The 21,466-nt window shown below is 40.0% G+C and overlaps 1 protein-coding gene across 4 annotated transcripts in view; it reads left to right on the top strand.

Annotated features, from left to right (window-relative positions):
* neto1l (neuropilin (NRP) and tolloid (TLL)-like 1, like) overlaps positions 1-21,466 on the top strand; it is a 117,260-nt gene that overhangs the window by 63,002 nt on the left and 32,792 nt on the right. The window lies entirely within an intron of this gene.

Below are 21,466 nucleotides of genomic sequence, written 5' to 3'. Positions count from 1 at the left end.
AAATTTAATTCTGCTAATATGTGACTACAGTAACATCCTGTTACCCTCCTCTGGCTTCCCCCTCTCTTTTGTCTGTGTTGATTGCGTTTACTTATTTTGGTGTAATGGTTGTGCCTTAGTTATATACCATTAAGTAAGGGAAGCACTGAGGCTGGGTGTTTGCAATCATCATGTTACTTTGGATTTTACCTTACAATTGCCCCCAGTTTTATACTTACTGTGGCACTCTGAGATAATTGACATAATCTTTGCTGTGTGACTTAATTTCATTTTCTCTATAAAAGCCAACAGAAAGGGAATTACTGTGGGTGCAGAGCCAGATTTGTCAGTTTACTGCCAGTCACTCCATCCAGAAGTCTCTCCAAGAATAATTTGCTGACTGGTGTAAATATTTCCAGCCTTAATGCACAATCAGGATTGGAAGCTAAATATAGCAGGCTTAAGTGTTTCTGGAAATAGACTGCAGAGAGTTAAGGAGGGCAAGAGAAAGACAATGACACAAAGTTTAGTCCTGGAACAGTGAGTACAGAGAGGAAGTTCAATTTGCAAATCTAGCTCAAACGGATCATACCAGGTTTTATTTTCTCAAAGAAATAGTCAGAGTACTGAACATAGCAGAGGGAGTGAACCCAGTTCAGTTTGATCAAATCTAGAAAGAACTGGGGGGTGGTCAAAAGCAGCCTTATTTGTCCGTAGACATCTTCTGTTTCCACACACCACCGCTGCATGGATTATCCTCTCTGCTCAGTGTACACTGAAGTTCAGTCAGGCCGAACAGAGGCAGTCCACCACACTGAATATTTCCCTTCTGATGCAGCCAATTTAACACCTGGTTTTTCCCAACAGACAGAGGTCAAAATAAAAGAGACAGAAGATCGAAGCTTGTGGGTTTGTGCGCGTCAAGGTCCAGCAGCTTCACTTCATCTTTCCCCCCATGACACGCTCACTGTTCCTGGTTACCTGCAGTGTTTGTGTGGTCAGAGAGGCCAGCGTCAGGGCAGAAACAGAAGCTGCATCTCCTTGGTGACAAGAGAAAGCAGTTGCTTGCTGACACCTCTGCAGAAATTGTTGTTAGGGGTTGGCCATTGGAGTTGCTAAGGAAATAATTATGAAGGAGTGAAGCCACAGTTAATCACGAGGGGCATGAGCTATAGTGTAAGGTACAGCATGAAGTTTTTGAACCCAGGAGCCTAAGACTGCTGAAACTTTTAGATCTTTACTTTTCCAACCATGCTGCAGGCACAATACAGCAGCTCCATTCTGATGAACCTTAAAGTACAGATCCAGTAAGATTTGATACTTACTGCTGTGATTATTACATTTCATGTTAACTAATAATCCCATAACTAAGTGTATGTGGGTTGTTTTTAGCGACAAATTTGGGTGAGGATTGCAAGATGTGTTACGATACAATACGATGATACACAGTAAGCCTTGATAGGATAAGATATGATACCATACCATACCATATAAGACGGTGCCATACAATATGAAATGGTACAGTATGGTATGGTACTATACGATAGTATACAGTACGATACGGTATGGTATGACACGGTACAATATGATAGGATACGATACATTACGATACAATATGATATGATATGATACAATACTATACAATACGATACTGTCAGCCTGGGCGATATGGAAAATGATGTTATCACGATAAAATATTTCATATCAGTCGATATCGATAATTATCGCGATAAATATCAAATCATTATTTCATTTAAATTTAAGGCAGATTTTTGCTCCTGGGTTAAAGTTGAAGAAACCAGACAGTTTGTTAGTTTGTATCTTGATTTAGTTTTCTGATGAACTTCTTGAATCCATCATTTCTGACGGTGCTAACAGGAAGCAGGTCTTTCATGTAAGATGAGATTTTTGTGAAGTTTTAGTTTGTAGATTCTCATTTTTCTCAGATAGAGGTTATTTTCATAATTTAAATTACATTTACAACAAATATATGTCAAATTGTATACTGTGTATCAGTTTAGTAGAGTATTGTTTTGAGTTGTGCTCCCCCCTTTTATTTCTAATAGTTACAGGCAGAGGGATATTGTTTCCCACAGTGCAGTGAATGCATCACGCTCGTTCGGTCACGTTGGAAATTAAAACGTGTTAGAAATGCACAGCAGAAGTTGTCACTGTGCTCTTCCTTTACCCACATCCTGAAAGTTTATTTAAAGAAGTGTATTAAGTTAATAGTTAAAGCAGAGTCGACACAGTGTCAGACAGTAACTAATCGCTGTCCCTCGTCTCAGCTGTGTTTACGTTCTGCTCTGAACGGCTAGAAGCCCCGCACCGCTCTCACCCCGCGGCATGATTGGCTGTTCAATGCTTCTTCTTCTTCTGTCTAATGTTGGGCGGCAACTAGCGTTTAAGGCTCATTAGCGTCCCCCCTCCATTTTAAGTAGCCAGGGGGTGTAATTTGTTTATTTATTAAATTTTTATCGAAAATGTTTGTATATTTATAGAAAATTGAGAAAAATTATTTTGCGATAATTATCGTTATCGAATTATTGCCCAGCCCTACGATACTGTACGGCTCAATACTATATGACACGATACAGTACGATACAGTACGATATGATACGATGCTATGCTATTCAGTATGATGCGGTGTTATTGGATACTATATGATACGATACAGTACGATATGATATGATATCAAATTAAATTAAATGATATGATATGATCTGATTATTTCCCCCAGTTATTCTGACTCATCACTTTAGAGCAGTTTATTGCCTTTCAGCTCATGTTTTGCTTTTTTTCTTAAGAAAGAACAAAAAAGGAATTGACTTGTAACTACTTGGCAAGCACTACAGAGGAGGCTAACAAATGTAAGGACTAGCTGCTAGACATAGAGCAGCAATTAACGGCTAAATAGACAGCTGGTGGAGAACAAAAAAGAGCATAAAGGAGAGTGGATACCGGACTGACTGAGTCTGCTGAATCAGGCACCTGTTTGCTAATTGATTCAATGTGTTAGCTTGAAAATTAAACAGTGTCAGTAGTGCTTCTTGTTGCTGCCCCCCTAAGTGGAAATTATATACCTTTTCACAGACCTATCCTTGTTGGACAACCTCCACATCTTTCTAACCATTCCCTTCATGTTTGTGTGCACGCCTCAGGCAAACAGATGAATAAATAAAGATCAAGTTAAGATTAGCCTCATGACATAACCAATGGTCATTAACTCATACTTGATTAAGCTTCTCTTTAGAGTCAAACACAACTTTATCTAACTGTTTTTTTATGCTGAAGAGCGCTCGGTAAGACTAGTAAACTGACTCTGAAAAAGTGATCTCCCTTTCAAATGTTACAATTGATCGTAAAATGATCATTAAAATTAACTCAGATGCTCTGATGTTAATGATACTTTCAAAATACTTGTTAATTTTTACACCACCTGTGCAAAATCCCGTTAATGAGAGATTCAAGGAGCATTTTCTGTTTCCCTGAACGCTCAGTGTTCGAGGTCTCTCTTCAATTACTCCACATAGGAAAGTTGTCATTGTGTAAATGCCCCCGCTTGTGTGCTCATGAACTGCATTGCTTATTGTCAGCCTTTTTTTCCTGCAAACACATAATAAATAAGTCTCTCTGGTGGTAGACCGTGTGTTGTAGAGATTATGTTCTCAAAGGGAACATGAATGCTGGAAATGTTGTTGCACTGCTGACAGTTGTGATTGTTGGCAGAACTGCAGGTTTTATAGCTTGGGGTGCCTCAGCTCTAATGACCAGTTCCCTTTAGAGCTCTTGTTGTGTTACACAGCTGCACTGCTGGTGTAATATTCTTAATGCAGCTGTAAATCCTATTACCCTTCTTTTCAACAATTTGTCAATCACTTTGGTGATGGAAGTGTAAGGCAGTGTGGAGTTTGGAGTCCAGAATCTCCATCTGCATTTTACTCTTTCTTTCCCTGTTTCTTAATCTCTTTTATAATCCTTCCCTCTGCTTCTGTTAGTCTCCATCTCTCTTTACAGCCACAGATTTAAATGCTCTCCCCCCACACACTCTGCTCACTGATTAAGTGTTTATTTAAAGGCTAATATTGTGCTCAATTCCACCTTGAAATCGCATTATTTCTAATCCTTAAACCATGTTATGCTTACTATAACTGTGCTAACGTGGCAAGATATTTGTTCTGCATTCCTCCCTTAAATCCACTTGTGTTTGTATTGGCCACTAGCTAAAGTGAGTGCGACTGCAGTTATCACCCCACTGGGTCAAATTGTAGCCCGTCGTTGGCGTAGAGAAGTCTGTGAGCCATTGATTCCCCCCTGGGCCATCTAGTACAGATGCAGAGTGGTGGTGGAAATTGAAACAGTAGCCTGGTGCCTCTCATAATTCCATGACAGTGAAATGAAACAGTATCTCAAGAAAGCAATCAGAATCTCAAATTACCTTTCTTACCAAGGCATTGTTTGCAGATCAGCAGAACTGTCCTCGCTCTGTCCCTTTATGTCATTGTTTCGCTTCCACTCTTCCTCGCTCTCTCTGGCGCTCTGCGTGCAGTAATGAGTGGCACAGAGGCGATGTTGTGTTGATTTATTGCATGGCTGCTCAAATGGAACATGGATGGAATGTGTCTGTCATTGTGCCATCGCTTGGATAGAAACACCTGTGATGCCCAGGGACAACTAACTGCTCCATCAGGAATTGGTTCCCCTCTAAGCTATCAGTGCAGAGTTACACAGATACACAACTCAATGCACGAAATAGGAGCGCGCTCTGAATTGACAAAGTTGCATCACCATTCACCTAAAATTTCCCTAAAATAGTAGGTAGGCCCCAAAGTACATCACCTGACCTTAATGCCAACCCATATCAGCTGATTACCTTCTACACATCCAATTGGCAAATGTCAATATGGGCATTCTATTTAAACTACTTCAGCCTGCCTACTCTGCCTGTTTCCTCCGCAAAGCGCTTTGCAGCCCACCCCAGCTCCTGTGTCTGATTTTACCAGTGTCATATGTATTGCCACTGATGACTGCTCTGTTCTGTACCCCAGGGGTCTTTGCTGCTGCTCTCCCTGCCTTGGCTTTTCATGAATGCACATGAAAGGGAGGGGAGGTGTGCTCTCCCCATCCCAGGATTTGGCATTTCACGTACACACATTGCCTAAATAAGCCTAGCCTAGGCCATAAGCCTAAATGCTCTAATAATATTGTACTGCTGTCTGCTTGTACCAGTGAGTAAGTGTTTGTCAGTTAAAGAGCAGCTGTAAGACAATTGATACCAGAAATTCGGAGGGACATCTCAAACAGAGCAACATGTCTAATAATCCATTACTTACAGTGAGACAGCAGCTAAACTAGCATCAACCGCTTCTGAGCTGACATTTCATTAATTAATGCATTTCCTATTGTACTGTGTAACATTACCAAACAGTAATGGTAGTTTTCAGCCCCTTCCAAGCTAACGGTCATGTTTACTAAAAAGTAGTTGATTGCTAACATTAGTTTTTTTTCTGGCTGTGGCTCAGTGTTAATCAAATACGTTATTTTAACTTTATGTTATACCAAATTTCACGCTTTTTTATTACCTGGCTGGGTTAAATGCTTGATTCTGATCCATCCACCCGATAACAATGGTGATTATTCCAGTCAAAAACAACAAAAAGCAACAACAAAGCAAACACCCTGACCCAACATGTGAAATTAGTCTCAGCACATTTCACCTCAGCCTGTTGACACTGTTAGAAGATAATTGTACTTTCAATTTATTTGGATAGAAGTCTTCTTGTGCATTCGTTCAAAATGCCAATGTTTTGAGTTTAACCTGAATAAAACTAATACATTTAGTTTTGATTTGACCCGCAGAGAAGAATTTACTGTTGCCATGTAATCTGAGGGATGATGTTTTTAGCTATATAAATAAGCTATTTTTCAAATCATTCAAATCATCTTTGAATAAACATTTAGTGTCAACTTGTTTGTTTCCTTAGTTGGTAGCTGGGTAATAAACTGGATAATGTACAGTGAGCAGGGTTCTTACTCACCCTGTTTGGATTCTAATCCACATAACTGGAGATCAACCAAGAGGCTGAAAAATAATGCTACTACTTTTATGTATCTGTTCTTTACTTATATGACTTACAACATCGAACACAGCAGTATGAAATTATCACAGCATTGCAATGTAGGAGAAAAGGAACCATGTATGTAAGGCAAATCACCCACAGAGCAACTCTGGAATTTTGGAGGTGTTAGCTAGCAGGCTAACATAGCCTTGAGACACTAGTCTCAAGCAGGAGAGTAGGCTAGAGGGGTCTGAAAACCTAATTTCCCTTTACATCCACATAACCCCTGTGCACATATTTATATTCCTTCCCCTTGAATTTAGTAAACTTCAGCCCAAACAAAAGCTGACTCATTTTTTATTTCTTTCAGCCGTCCATGGAGTCACAAATGGCTGCATACAACTTTTTCAACCTCTGCCGCAGTACTCCCCAGGACTCATAAACAGACTTTCATGTGTAAAACTATGCAGAGCTCCCCTTTCACTCTGCACAGGAGACGTTAGCTCCCTGCCTTTTGCCTTTAAGGCAGCGCCTCCTCCCAGGTGATGGTTAGTAACGTCTTGGGTGCAGAGAAGTGTTCTCTCATGAATATACTCAAGATAAACAGTCCCTTTGTTTAGCAGTATAACTCCACCACACGCAAAGCTTATCCTGCATGTGCATATCTTAAAATGTGTAGCCATCACTCTCAGGGGAGTTATCAAACTGTGTCAAAAAGCACTTCTGATGACCAGAACGACAGTCTCAAGTAAGAGGAGGACACACCTCCTGATGTTGTCAGTCTATGCACTGTAGTGATCGGGTTTCAAGCTCTCTGTACATGCAAACTTATCCTTTTGTATTGTTGAAAGGTCATATACAAATATATCACACAACAATCATCACCCTAACCGAACTGTACAACAATCAACCCCACACATACACAAAGGATGGGTCACATTGTTTACAGAGTGATGGAGTAGCACCTGTCTCAGGATCAGCCTCTTGCCCTTGTCATTGTCTCCCAGGGGCATTCTGGGAGGAGGGAAGGAGGAGGGAAGGAGAGCAGTTAACAGCTTGACCAATGGATGAGATGAAAGAACACACACACACACACACACACACACACACACACACACACACACACACACACACACACACACACACACACTAATACACACACAGTCATAAACAGGTTTCTCAAATCCATCACTGTGAACAAAAGTGCAAATTGGAGTGAAATTCTATCCCAGCCGTCCCCTTAAAGCAGAAATCTTGATGGGAACTTTGATTTGGTGTGGCATATCTGAGTGTAAAGGTAACCAGGGTTGCTACCAAACAAATACGGACAGATGTGTGGACAGGTAGAAGGATGGATGACTATGCAGATTAATTAGCAAATAAGTGCTTCTCTCCTTTAATGTCAAAATACTCAGTGGGCTGGAAGAAAATGACTTTAGTCAATGAAAAAACAAATCTAATTTAGAAAGTAACTGTAGCTCAATTAAAAGAAATGCACAACAATGTATTTTTATAATGTTACAGATTTCCACAATTCCATTTAAAGAAATACAATACATGTCTTGTATGAACATAGGCTGGAGTTGTGTATAAAAATAAGGCATTGAAATGTTTTTTTTCCTATTCAAAACTGTGGAAAAACAGCTCTTCATAAGCTATACTAATACATATCATACATGTTGTAGTATGGATAAGTCAGTTTCATCATAAACAGATCAGCTATAACTTCATTCCTTTATTCTTGAAATATGTGACAAATGAAAGTGTTGTCATTCAATATTATGGTTTTTTTTTTTAATTGAAAGTTGATGGAAGAAAACGAGTCGGAGAGAAAAAGGAGTCCATCTTTGTCAACTTCAAAAAGGATGTTTGCTAAACATGATGGATAAATGGTTAAGAGTGTGCACTTTAAGGTTTGGGTATATTGAAATAATACGCTGCTAAAGGTGATGCAAAATGAGTGTTAGCAAATAAAAATGATACTTAAAAAAAAAATGTTTAATATAAAGAAGACAGAAAATTGATTTTGGTATCCAAACAGTAAAACAAAGATAAAAGTTAAGGCTAAAGTGTTGATCATGTTGCAGAAAGTAATGAATGAACTTATGTATTAAAAGCAAGGAATGAATAGTTTACATCTTTAGGTTAAATATGAAGTTGAAATAAAAAACAATGGGATAGTTACAACTGGTAGCTTGAAATGTTGGTGGTTGTGATTAAAGTTTCTAGCTAAGATCGTTGTAGCATTAGCTATGAGTCATTGCTAATGAGTTTGACTCATAAGATGAAGGTAATATACACACTACTCACTAAGGTCAAATCCTGTATTGGTTTTCTCTATCGCAACAAATCCTCCTTCACGCACTCTGCTAAACGGCTTCTGGTTTAGATGACAGTCCTCCCTATTCTTGATTACGGTGACATAGTCTACAGGTCTGCTTCCAACACCCTCCTTCACAAACTGGATGTCATTTACCACGCTGCTATCCGTTTTGTCACTGGAGCCCCATCCACCACTCACCACTGTCACCTGTACTCTCAACTGAACTGGCCCTCACTCCACTCTCGCAGACAAACACACTGGTTTCTATTCATTAACAAATCCCTCACTGGTAAAACCCCGTTATATCTACAGTCACTAATCAAACTTCACAGCACAAACCGTAGCCTGCGCTCAAGTAGCCTTATCAAACTCATCCCACCCAAAACCCGGACCTCCTTTGGTCGCACCTCCTTCCAGTTTTCCGCTGCAAATGACTGGAATCACCTGCAGCAATCCCTAAAGCTGACCTCTCTCATTCCATTCGCCACATTCAAAAGCCTAATACACCCCATAACTCAACATCACTGCACTTGCTTTTAAATTGCTTTTAAGTTGCTCACTGCTGTCATATGTTTGTATTGTATAGTTCTGTCTCTAGGTTTGTCTGTATGTCCTCTCTGGTTTTGTTTTGTTTTATTTATTGTCATGCCACCTGTGTTGCCTTCTCGCCCAGGTCATTATTGCAAATGAGAATTGGTTCTCAATTAACTCACCTGGTTAAATAAAGGTTAAATAAATAAATAAAAGTAATGTTTAAATGGAAAAACTTTTCAACTAAAGGTCATAGTTATAGCTCTGCAGTTGTTAGCCTAGAGTAATGGATAAACACCTTGTTTTCAAACCAAGCTTAAAGTTAAACAGTTGAAATTGTAAGGGCAAACAGTTGAAACTGTTTGCATGAAGTAGTGGTGATTGTGGCTAAACTAGTAAGCTTGAACAGTTATAGCATCAGTGCTAACAAGTGTGATGTGTAGGCTTAAAGTAATGACTAAATGTTTAAACTTCCTAACATAAGGTTATGGTTAAAGTGTTTAAGTTCTTGGCTTACAGTGATGCATAAACTGACATATTTGTATGAAGTAATAATGGTGGAAATAGTTAGCTAAAGGTGTTAGCTGGTTTGAAGTCAGCTGAAAGATAAAGAGTTGACATTACATCCATTTGGTTCAGATGAATCAGGAACATGGTGGACACAGTGGTGTTGATGAACCAGCTGACCGTGAGAGTCCTGTGCTTGGCCTTCTAATTTGTCCTTGACCAAGACACAGTATCCATCTCTGCATGGAGAGCTTCGGTACAGTTGCTCCCCTTATGGAGATCAATAATGCATCACATGAATCATCAGTTCACTCACAAGGGCAGAGATCACACAGTTCTGTAATCTATATGCCTCTGATACGCTGCAACAGTCCATTTCCAGGCTCAGAATAAAATATGCTATAATAAACACCTCCATTTGAACAAACATTAGGGTTAAATCTCTTACTCAAGGACACTTGAACCCTTGATGTTTGGGAGAGATGTTGAGATTTATGGTAGATATTTTTCCACCAAGGTTTCCCAGTCACGCATCATTTTTTGTACTCAATGTACTGTAGAGTTGTTGGCTTCTTTGATGAATGCAGGTCAAGGGCGGGCTGTGTTAGTGCCTGTGTGAATGTAAAGCTTGTTGTGTTCAACTCACACAGAGAAATAACAGAAACATTATCATTCACTTCACTTTGTGAAACATACACACAAGAAACTCCTTTTTTTCCTCCGTCTCTCAACAGACGAGTCCAGTACAGTTCTTAGCAGGATCATTGGTGTGTAGCCAGTATTGGTCATGGCGTGATATTGGGGTACACATCACCGCTAATCGCTGTTCAGGGCACAGACCCAGCTCAGTGGCCATGACACCCAGGGTGGGGAGAATCCTATCAGTCCCCAGCAGATCCCGTGGCCTCTTCTTTTCACAGCTACTGTCCTGTGTAGCCGGCTGTCATCCGCGGGGTCAACAAAGCCCTGACGAGCGGGTATTAGCTTGAAAGCTGATCGTTACACTTACGTTTGACAGGAGTTCTCACATAGACTTTTGTTTGCTGGAGCCCTATTTTTATATAGTCCAGTATGTAAGTTTGTTTTTGACTTGGAGCTGGCTGAGTTGTTATATTGAAAACTGCAGACGCATGCTCTATATGGGACACAGTGAGAGTATGAAAGAGACAATCAGCCCTGCCAAAATTGTTCTTTTGCTATGATTGAAAGAGCTGGAGGTAATCAAACTGTGGAGAATCTTTCCTTTTTTCTTTCACTATCTCTTGACTTCTTCCTCCGCCTGCCTCTCCAAATCCATCCACAGTTGTGCATGGTGTGATTAATGGCAGCCATTCATTAGCTTGATCAACCACTTTAGCAGAGATTATTAATCAGATGCTTATTTAAATGTCACCGCTGAGCAGCTGAGAGGAAATGAGGCCACTGGGAAATTGGGTTTTTTGTGCAAGGGCTGCTCATGTGTGTGTGTTTGTGAATGTGTGAACTCCCTTTGGTTGCTGGAATATTGCCACACACTGATAACCATGAACCTCATTCATACGCTATTTTACATACATTTGGCTCAGCAGCTAATACTGAAGGGATGCGCAGCAATGGAGCCGGATGTTCATTTCTAAATGAGAACGTATTGTGTCACATTAATAAAACACATGTTGTGCTTTTATTGAGAAGAGCAATACGACACATCTGGGTTTGGTATTTAGCAGAAATGTCTGCTTCTTGACGGCTCTGAAATGCTGCATTTCATTTATGCTTGTGTTTCCTTCTCTTTTCTAATAAAGGACATTTCTAAGTAAAGAGCCGAACGGGGCCAATCAGAGCCCACTCATCATTTGTTTCTACACCTGAATCCTAATGGTTATTATCGCTCCACATCACTGTAACTGAGGACCAGCTCCTTAATGATTCTCCAGTTTAAATAATGTAGCTACAAACTAAATAAGCATTCCAACACTGCTCTTATTATAAACATGCTTTTGAAAGAACATGATTATCAAATGTTGTTATTGTCAGAAACTCATGATATTAATTACTGAAAGGAAGCATTCTTATTTTCATTGTACGTGTTGCACCATGGAAACATCGTCTCACATTACCATGTTAACACTTTTTAATACATATCCGTACATATCTCACCACATGACCCACATGCACGCCAAGCTCTCACTGCCTGTCTCTCTGACATGAATGTATGGATGAGAAATAACTGTTCTGAACTGCAGGATGATTAGACAGAGATTCTTTTAATAAGAGACTAAGCAGCCAGAGATAAACTGCGCTCACGCTTGGAGGCCTAAACAAGCAAATTGAAACAAATGTTACAGACTTTGGAGTGAGTTTATAAGGCTGGGGGATAATCAGATTTCAATTTCAATACAACTTTGGCTCCACACACTCCTGTAAACATGATAATTTATTCATCGTTGTTATTTCCTGTTTGACCCTCCCTTTCATGCTGCACAGTGGTGCAGTGTGTAGTGCTGTTGCCTCACATCAAGAAGGTTCCTGGTTCAAATCCCCGGTCCCTTTTCTATGTGGTGTTTGCATGTTATCCCTGTGCATGCGTGGGTTCTGTCCAGGTACTCCGGCTTCCTCCCACAGTCCAAAAACATGCACACCAGGTTAACTGGTCACTCTAAATTGACCATGGATGTGAGTGTGTGCGTGAACGGTTGTCTGTCTGGTTGACCTGCCCAGGGTGTACCACACCTTACGCGGGATAAGGTGATGAAAGCATTTATTTTTTTATTTTTTTATTTAACTTTTATTTAACCAGGTGAGTTAATTGAGAACCAATTCTCATTTGCAATAACGACCTGGGCATGCTCTGTTGTGAACTTATCCTATGGGATAAGTTCACTACAGAGCATGCTTTGCCTGTCTCCCCAAACAGCTCCCACTTTAACTATTAATTAAGAGTGAGCCACGGCAAGAGCTTTAAAGGCAATCTTGCATACTTGGCATTTTCCCAACAATATAATAAAACTTCATTATCAGGGGCTCAGATTGATGTGCAACAAAGTTTGGGAGCTTTACGAAGTTGTTAATGCTGCAAAATGTGTTAAGTGGGGACTGCTGTGTCTTCCACATGTTGTGCTACAGCAGTACAAACCATCATGCAGCCACAGGTTGAAAGAGGAGAGCAGGAAGAGGAGCTAAAGGAGTGTGTGTGTGTGTGTGTGTGTGTGTGTGTGTGTGTGTGTGTGTGTGTGTGTGTGTGTGTGTGTGTGTGTGTGTGTGTGTGTGTGTGTGTGTGTGTGTGTGTGTGTGTGTGTGTGTGTGTTAGTAAGGTAGAGGGACAGAGTAAGCAGGACAAGCAGTGGCAATAAGGGGCGTTAACAAGCTGCTGACTGCCAGGCCGATAAGTGAGTGATATCGGTCCGTATTATAATGAGATACAGTATGAGCCTAAGTTTTGATGTTATGATGATGAGAGCTTGAAAAGGCTGAATCAGGGGTGCTGGTGGCCTAGCGGTCTAAGCGCCCCACGTACAGAGGCTACAGTCCTTGTCGCAGAAGTCGCCAGTTCGACTCCTGGTCGCGACCATTTCCTGCATGTCTTCCCCCACTCTCTACTCCCCACATTTACTGTCTCTCTTCAGCTGTCTTACCAATTAAAGGCATAAAAAGCCTAAAAATATAACTTTGAAAAAAAGTAAAAAAAGAAAAGGCTGAATCAAAGGTTAAAACTGCAACCTGTTATAAAATGTGAGTGGTGGAAGAGCCCAGATCCTCTGCTGTTTCATCACACAGTGGAAAAACACTCCAGTAATTCTGGTGCCAACTAGAATAGAATAGAATGCCTATATTGTCATTGCGTGACTTGCATACAATGAAATTAGGAACAGACAGGGTCTAGATATAGATGTTTGAACGTGCACATCCTGAGTTATTTAAGTTAAATACATACGTGTGATGCAAATCAGTGAGTGATGGTATTTGATAAGCGGGATCCTGATATTAATCAAAATAATTGTGATTTTTGCCCTAATTCTAGATTTTGACTGAGATTTTAACCCTTATTCTAATAATAATACTAACACTGCTGCTACTACTACTAATAATAATATTAGTTATAATAATAATTATAAAAACATTTTATTTATGGGCGCTTTTTCGGGACACTCAACGTCACCTTACTTATGCAAAAACAATAGAACAGACTTATTATAAGAGAAGACAGTATGGGATAAAACATGCAGTTCTAAAAGGGAGGCTTTATAGGCAGGATTTGAAACTGGAAAGAGAGTTAGTCATGGATGGTTTGTGGTAAAGAGTCTTAGAGTTGGGGGTCTGCACAGCTGAATGCTTGAGATCCCATGGAGGTCAAACGAGCATGAGGTACAGTGAGGAGCATGGAGGAAGAGGATCTGAGAGTGCGGCTAAGTGTGTGGGTATGAAGGAGTTTAGAGAGGTACGGAGGTGATAGGTCGAATGTGAGAAGGATCTTGAAGTTAATGCATTATTTGACAGGCAGTCAGTGAAGTTGTTGGAGGACAGGGGTGATGTGTTCGATGGAAGGGGTTCTGGTTATGATCCGGGCAGCTGAATTCTGGACCGAGATCATGAGCACTTCTTTTTCCATCCTAGAAGAATTTCTAAAGATGCTGAAATGTTAATTCATGCTGTCATCATCACCAGTAGATTACTGTAACTCCAGATTTACTAGTTTACCCAAAAAGTCTATTTGGAAACAACAGCTTGTGCAGGAATCTGAACTCATCAAAAGAAAATGGACCACATAAACCCTCGTCTTAAAGCTCTGCACTGGTTACCTGTTTCGTTTAGAAGTGACATTAAAGTTATTTTACTTATTTTTAAAGCTCTGCATGATCCTCCCCCCTCCCTTACATCACGGATCTTCTTTCATGTCATGTTCCTGCAGGATCACTGAGGGCCTTGAGTGCTTCCCTTTTAGACGTTCCTCGTGTGCCCCACACAAACACCTGCCAGAGAGCTTTCTATTTTTATTCAGCCAAACTCTGAAACTCACTGTTGATGTGAAAACAGGAAGTACTCTCGATATGTGTAAAAGGGGACATAAGACCCTCCTGTTTAATCTGGCTTTGAATTTTGGGTTATTTCATTGCTGATTTTAGTTAAATTCATTGATTCTTAATAGGAATACAGAGATAAACGCATTTTGTCTGTATGAAGTACTCTGCATGCTTATATGTATGAAAGGTGCTTCATACTGTAAATAAAGCTGAGTTGGGTTTGTTTGCTTCTTGGGTATATCTGGGTTTAAATCCCATTGACTCTGCCATTCTTCTATTAATCTCTGGTTTTATACACAGGTGTGCAGCTGCAGTGCATTGGTGTAATTGTAGTTTTTTAGAATCAAACATTATAAGTGGATGTTGTTGGTGTTTTTCTCTGGAGCTCAACATATGCCTGAGTGGAGCTGCAGGGCGACTTAAAGTCTGTGTCGCAGGCTTTAAAGTGAGCATTTTCTGTGTTGCAGAGGGTAAATACAGTAAAGCCCCAGGAGATTACACACTTAGTCGAGCTTTATGAGAAGAGGAGAGGGTGTGGCCGTGAGGGGATGTGCTCTGAATTCAGCACACCCAGTCTATGGGGTTAAGAAGAAGCTGCATTGTGACAGCAGACAAGGCACATACTCCACATGTCAGCACACACAGTAAGCTTTAGTGTGCCTCTGCGTATTTACTCTGCTATTTATCATTCAGTGTAGCAACAAACAGATGCTTTTAAAGTTTAACCCCTGTAATCAAATATTGCAGCATGACTGAGACTAGGCATATAAATAACAAGGTTAAACCCCAGGCTGTGGATCGAGTACATGTGCTTTTTATAGTTCATCAATCATTTTATCAATCCATGTAATTGATTGAATTGATTAATCAAGGAGCGCAGTGGAGGAGAGGAGGTGATTGATGGCGGCGGGGATGGGACCCTCCTGATTGAAATTCAGGAGCCAGAGTCTAAAAAGGTCAAGGGCCACATAAGAAGCATTTATAGGCACAGTCGTGTCTAAGCCGGACCTTTGTTACCTTCTTAAAAATAGCCTCACCAGAAGGTGTGCGTGTGTGTGTGTTAGTGTGTGTGTGTTAGCGTATGTGTGTGCACACGTACATCATGCATCTATTCCTCTGAGGTTGCCTGGCCTTGTGATCGTAGTGGGTTAAGTGATGCCAAAGCCCAATAATAAATCTAAGGCACAACCAGCACAGATGACCTGAAGGTCACTGTTTCATTAACTGTCTTCCACTTCAATTCGATCTCATCCCCTGTTCCTGTCTGCCTCCTACCTGCTCACTGTAAACACCTGAGCATCCTGTGGAAGACAACATGTACATCCATGTATGATGAGGAGGGTGACTTGTATAGGTCAGGTAAATGAAGTCAAATGAATATAACACACTTAATTTATTTGTTTATTCTGTGCATAAACATTATCATGAATGGTAAGTGGTGTTTTTCATGAGGAGTTATACATGTTCTGCTTTCATCCAAAGGTGCATGAATGAAACAGTTATAAACCTTCAAATACATGCAGTGCATCTGCAAAAGCCCAGTTTACATCCACTATATTCAAATCAACACCACGTCACTTTTAAATATTATATCATCAGCATATTGTTACATGTTGATAGTTTTATGAAAAAAAGTGTTGTCATATTGTTTGTAGAGTGTTTTTATGTGGGTGGGCCTTTATTTTCCTTTTCCTGTCTCAATGCTAAGCTAAGCAAACTGTCTTCTATCATTAGATTAATATGTACAACACCATAGATAGAAGAGTTCTTTCTATTGAGCTTCCAGCACAAAATAACTAAGTAATTTACAGTTTGGCAGATGGGATTTGGGGGAAATTTGGTATTTGTTTCCAAAACGTAAACTTTTTGGTTATCAATTCAGTCCTGTTGCCTTAACTAAAATTTCGTATCCCCTTAAATTTTGGACTCTTTGTCAAACATAACAACTGCATTAAAAATTTCAACCTCGGCTTTGGGAAAATTGGATCTGCAGTTGCTCTATATGTCTCATTTTATCCATCAATATGTTAATAAATTAATTAAGAAAATAGTTTGTGTTGCTGACGTGCTGTCTCGGTCTATAATACAGCTCTATGTGTTAATGTGACAGTCACACCAGTCAGTGAAAACCAACAATGGTTTAAAACATGCACATAGTCTCAATGACAATGGCAGGCACCATATTAGAAACGCTGAAACGACCTAATTTTAGACCAATCTAGAAATAGAGAAAGAGGTGGAGCTTAGGCTGGTGTCAGCCTGGTGACAAACGGCTACAGCGCACCCCATCAGCTTGGCTGTGCCCCTAACTTTGCAAATGTATATGTAACTCTTAGTCTTTATACTATCTTAATGGCGCCATTACAAAAAAATTAAAAAACAAACAATTTTATGAACCATGCTGTACTATTGCAAAAAGGGACCTAATAGGAATTCCCATGCTTTTGCAGCTAGCCTCAAGTGGCCACTCGAGGAACTGCCTTTTTTGCACTTCCACATTGGCTTACTTTCTCGACACCAGCGACTGCTGCTCGGTGAAAACATTGTTTTCTGTGCTTTTGTCTGAATGAAAACAAGAGGCTGGGAAGCTTTAATCCACCTCTGTTGGAGCTAATCGATGTCTGTGTTCTGCTCTTGATAAAAAAAAAGCACTTACTGGGTTGAAGTAGAAAACTCAACAGCTCTCCACATGGAGAGTGGCCATGTGGGTGGATTTTTTATAATGGTAAAAGCACAGCATCACTTCCCAGAGAGACAAAATTGTTGCTCACTTCCACTTTGCCGTCCAAGGCCAAAGAAAACACTTGATTTTTATCTTTTTAAATGTGTGGTATTCCTCTCAACTCTTAAGAGACCAGATGATTTGAATTGTAGTTGAAAGCAGCTGTTAATTGCAAGGAACTTGTTGCAAAAGCTTGAGGAGAAGCTTTTGAGGAGACTTGAAGTACCTCTTTGAGCACTGTGTTCACATGAATGTTTTACTATGTCTCTGTTGGTAGTTAGAGGAGTTTCAGGTCTTCTGGATTCCTGCTTTTGGCATAAATCTTCCAAGAAACTCTCTTTTGATCACAGACTCAATGCAGCTCACCTTCAAACGCATTCTCATCCTCCACCATGCCATTCATTTTTTGTCCATAGTTGTATCATCATGCATGCAGCTTTTCCGGGTGTACATGGCACTTCCTCTTCGAATCTTGTGCATAAACACTGAAGCTGTGACTCATGTCTAGACAGAAAAATTAGGGCACACATACAGACACAAAAACGGTGACATTTAGGCAAGGTGTTCCTGCTGTGCAATCAGGGCTCATTTTCCACGCTGAGCTCAGCCAGCGGTCACCATGTCTCAATCTGGCGAGGAACAATCAGATTTAATGGGAAGCCTTTTTTGTGTTTCTTATTTTCCGCAGGCTGTCCTTAAGAGAAATGCAGCCCAGGGCTGACAGCCAAAGGTGTATCTTTGAAAGCACAACTCCTGTGGAAAAAAAACGGTTAACAGCAGGAGGCTTCTTTTCCATTTCAGACACAATGCTTCATGTCAGAGTGTGGCGACAGGGTGACATACAGCCGAATATGAGCTGAGAAATTAGTCCAATACCAATTATTCTGACTGCTTTAATCGGTTTTATTGTGAAATCCTTTCGTGGAGTTGATAGTAAGACAGGACAATTAGAAATACGCCTTGAAGACGTGACACAAGGGCTCGTTACTCTGAAATGTTCCTTTGTCGACTTCTTAGTACAAATCACCTTAGTTTCTAACTCATTTATGCTATACTTCATCTGGAGTCCTACTCAAGTGTGGCTGGAGAAGCGTGTTAACATCCCCACACACAGATATGATGATGATGTGAAGAACAGTAGAGATTGTGCAAGAGTCAATTTCTGCCCTGTGTGAAGTCATCTGAGCAGTGATATTGAATCTTTGGGGATGAAAGACAAGACTGTGATGATTCACTAGCAAGAAGAGGTAACACACCTCAGCAAGGCCGAGCCTGTTGATGTAATTTACTGCAACATTAACTGTTTGAAATCTTTTCACGTTGACTTTGAAAACTTTAAGACACTTTCCTTGTTTATCCAACAAATTGTGTAGCCTTAAAATGAATTTTTCAGCACTCTGAAATTCAAAGATAAACCTCGGCACAGTCTGTACTCCTTGAGAAGATGATTTTATGATAGCATGATACTTAACATGGTTCTAGGTTACAGAGTTGTTGGGAGTTAGAGAGCACCAATGAAATTACTGAAGCTGAAATCATCTTTCAGTGCCTTGTTGATGTTGTTACGGAACAGCTTGTCAGAAAATGTTTATGATGAAGGGACCAGGCTTTAATATTGGCTCAGTCACATTTCCCACCCTTGGCCCAACAAGTCACCCTTACCTCTCTGTTTTGATAGCTGCCACTCAGGAGAGATTTCCAGGAAATGGTCATCCTGCATCCATCCAGATAATTTGAAAACATAGCCAATGTGTCATGAAAAATGCAAAAAAACAGAAAGAGACTCCTACATCATCACATATAATCATGCACTATTTCCAGATCTATTGATGTAATATCTTGTTCTATTGCAGACTAGAAAGACTTCGTAATTGGTTAGTTATTTTCCATGATTTCAATGTAACTTCATGTTAATGATGAACAACACAATTATTCCCAAGTTTCATTAGTAAATGTAACATAACAGGTCCCCATGTGCCTTGTGAAAGATATTAGCCCATACTTCGTGTAACTCCATACCTAGATCCACTTTCAAATCAAATGTGCTCCAAAACTACAGGCAAGGCCAAGAGGGGGGATTGGGAATGGATCATTGCCTCAAAAATAGTTAGTTTCTTCAAATGTGAACAGTCTGGTGGGATTTTTGCTGTAAAACTCAGAATATAGGTCAGAGTGTAGTACAAGATGAAGTCTGTTTTGGGGGGTCTCCCAAAAACATGTGTAAAAAGGTGAATTCTAGCTTTTTCTCAATAAAAACAAGTCATTTCAACTCTATTTCAACTCACATTCAAAAACACAAAGAGATACCCTGGGTTCCTGAATTGCTCAGATGCAGTAACAAACCGTTTTCTTCTCGGTATTAAATCATCTACCTGTGTGATGATTCCCATTGATTCTGTATTGGTTTCTGTGCAGCTCTTTCTGGTACCAATCTGTTTTTGTAACTCTGCTGCGGGTATGATAGTTGAGTTAACGGTGGTAGTTGTGAGGATGGAGACTGGCACCCTCCCTAGTTGGCCCCAGAATCACGATTTGGTTTACAAATGATCAATCACTGACACTTTCATCATTGTAGGCCTGATATGTTGGCCACGTCTTGTGTCTAAGCTTTAGTGCAGCCGGCCTGCACTAGCCAGGGCTGCAGCTCTGGTTAACGGCTACTGCCATAATGCTATACTGCTCTTTTACCCAAATGTAAACAAGCACAGATGACAGGTAGAATCTTGCAGCACGGTGTGGTTTGTTAGTATGTTGATCTAAGAAATGGAGACAGAGTGGTATATCAGCTTTGTCATGCTTTACACGGGCATGTCAATGTTAACATGCAAGGATGACCTACTTCTGGTGGTGCTAGCTTTGCTAACATTAGCCACACTCTTCAAACCAATTTGACATAATTTACCTGCAGACTCTGTGGTCCCTGGTTTAGCTATGTTACATAAATTGTGCTCAATTGTCATTGTTCCCTGATGTTTTCTTTCCCTTCAACTGATCAGTTAGTGAACATTAGAATTCTTGATCACACAGGAAGTTAGTCAACATCTCTACACAAAACATCTTTGACCTTAAGTTTTTAACTTGTTTGCAACTGTTTATATGCCAACAACATACAGGTTAACTGCAAAGAAGACAGGGTAGTGTTCGGAAGGGTCTTATGGACAGGGAAGACAAAAATATCTAGAGGAGGAAGACTTTTTGTTGATTTTGCACTCAGACAAAAGTCTAATTCTCAGGAAAACAGTCCAATTACAGTTTTGAAAAAAAGGTTGATGGTTGCTGAGTAGAGATGTCACACGTCCGCTATTCCTGGGTTACAGCTCTTGATCACTTACTCGTACATACTTGCGCTCCCTACCTTTTTGTGTCGATTTACTTGTAAATAAAAAGCCAACACATGATCAAAACAGATGGTCAACATGGAGAAATATAAAACATGTAATCTGCTCATCAGCTCAGTCTGTCCACTGATCTTAAAATGAAACACGTCTTTGTAAACTGAGCAGCTGGCTAAAATACTGCAGCCTCTCTGTTTGCTAACAGTACCTGCATCAGCAGAGGGAGAAGAACTGAGCACAGACTGTGATCTGTGATCATTTACACCTTGTGTGTTTCTTACTGCAGCTATTTGTAACATTGTGTTTGAATATCTCGATCATTATTACGACGTCATATTTTACTCATATCAGTGTATGACATCAGTAATGAGCATATGTTTACAGATGAACCCAGAGCTTCATGCTAACTTCAGGGAACTTGATCAAAGTTTTGTTTTCAGATATTTAAGAATATCACTTCAGCTCTCTCTTCTTGTCTTTCCTATCACATGAAGCTCAAATGAAATACTAACAAAAGTCTTTTAAGACTCTGATCTGTTAAATAACATTTGTGAAGCACTACACAGCACTACAACATATTGAATATATTTTATGCAGTAGCAGCTTTGACCAAGAACAATTTAATGCAAGAGAGTGACATTTCAACCTTGCAACCTTGTTTGTTTGTTTTTCTCCAAAATTGTGCTAAAACTTTTTTATAAAAAATCGTATTCCACATTTTCAGGAAATTTAATTTTAACAATTTCCTCTAACATTTCGACTTTATTCACATCGTTTTAACCTCTATTTCAAAGTGCAAAATGAAAAATGATCCCCCTCCTCTCATTATTTCGTCCCTCATACTCCTCCGTAGCGGAGAGGTATTCGAGGGTAACAAAATGATTCAGGAGTGAGAGCAGCAGTTTGTAGTTTTTCTGCTGGAAGTACCTCTGTGCTTTGTTACGCCTTGTTGTTTTTGTCTCTGTGAGGATCCTGATTTTGTAATCATGTATTAAAAATGAATGCCCCCTCCT

This window comes from Notolabrus celidotus, chromosome 17, assembly GCF_009762535.1.
Source record: "Notolabrus celidotus isolate fNotCel1 chromosome 17, fNotCel1.pri, whole genome shotgun sequence".
Lineage (NCBI taxonomy): Eukaryota > Metazoa > Chordata > Actinopteri > Labriformes > Labridae > Notolabrus > Notolabrus celidotus.
Note: the sequence above shows the minus strand (reverse complement) of the source record. Positions and strands in the feature narration are given on the sequence as shown.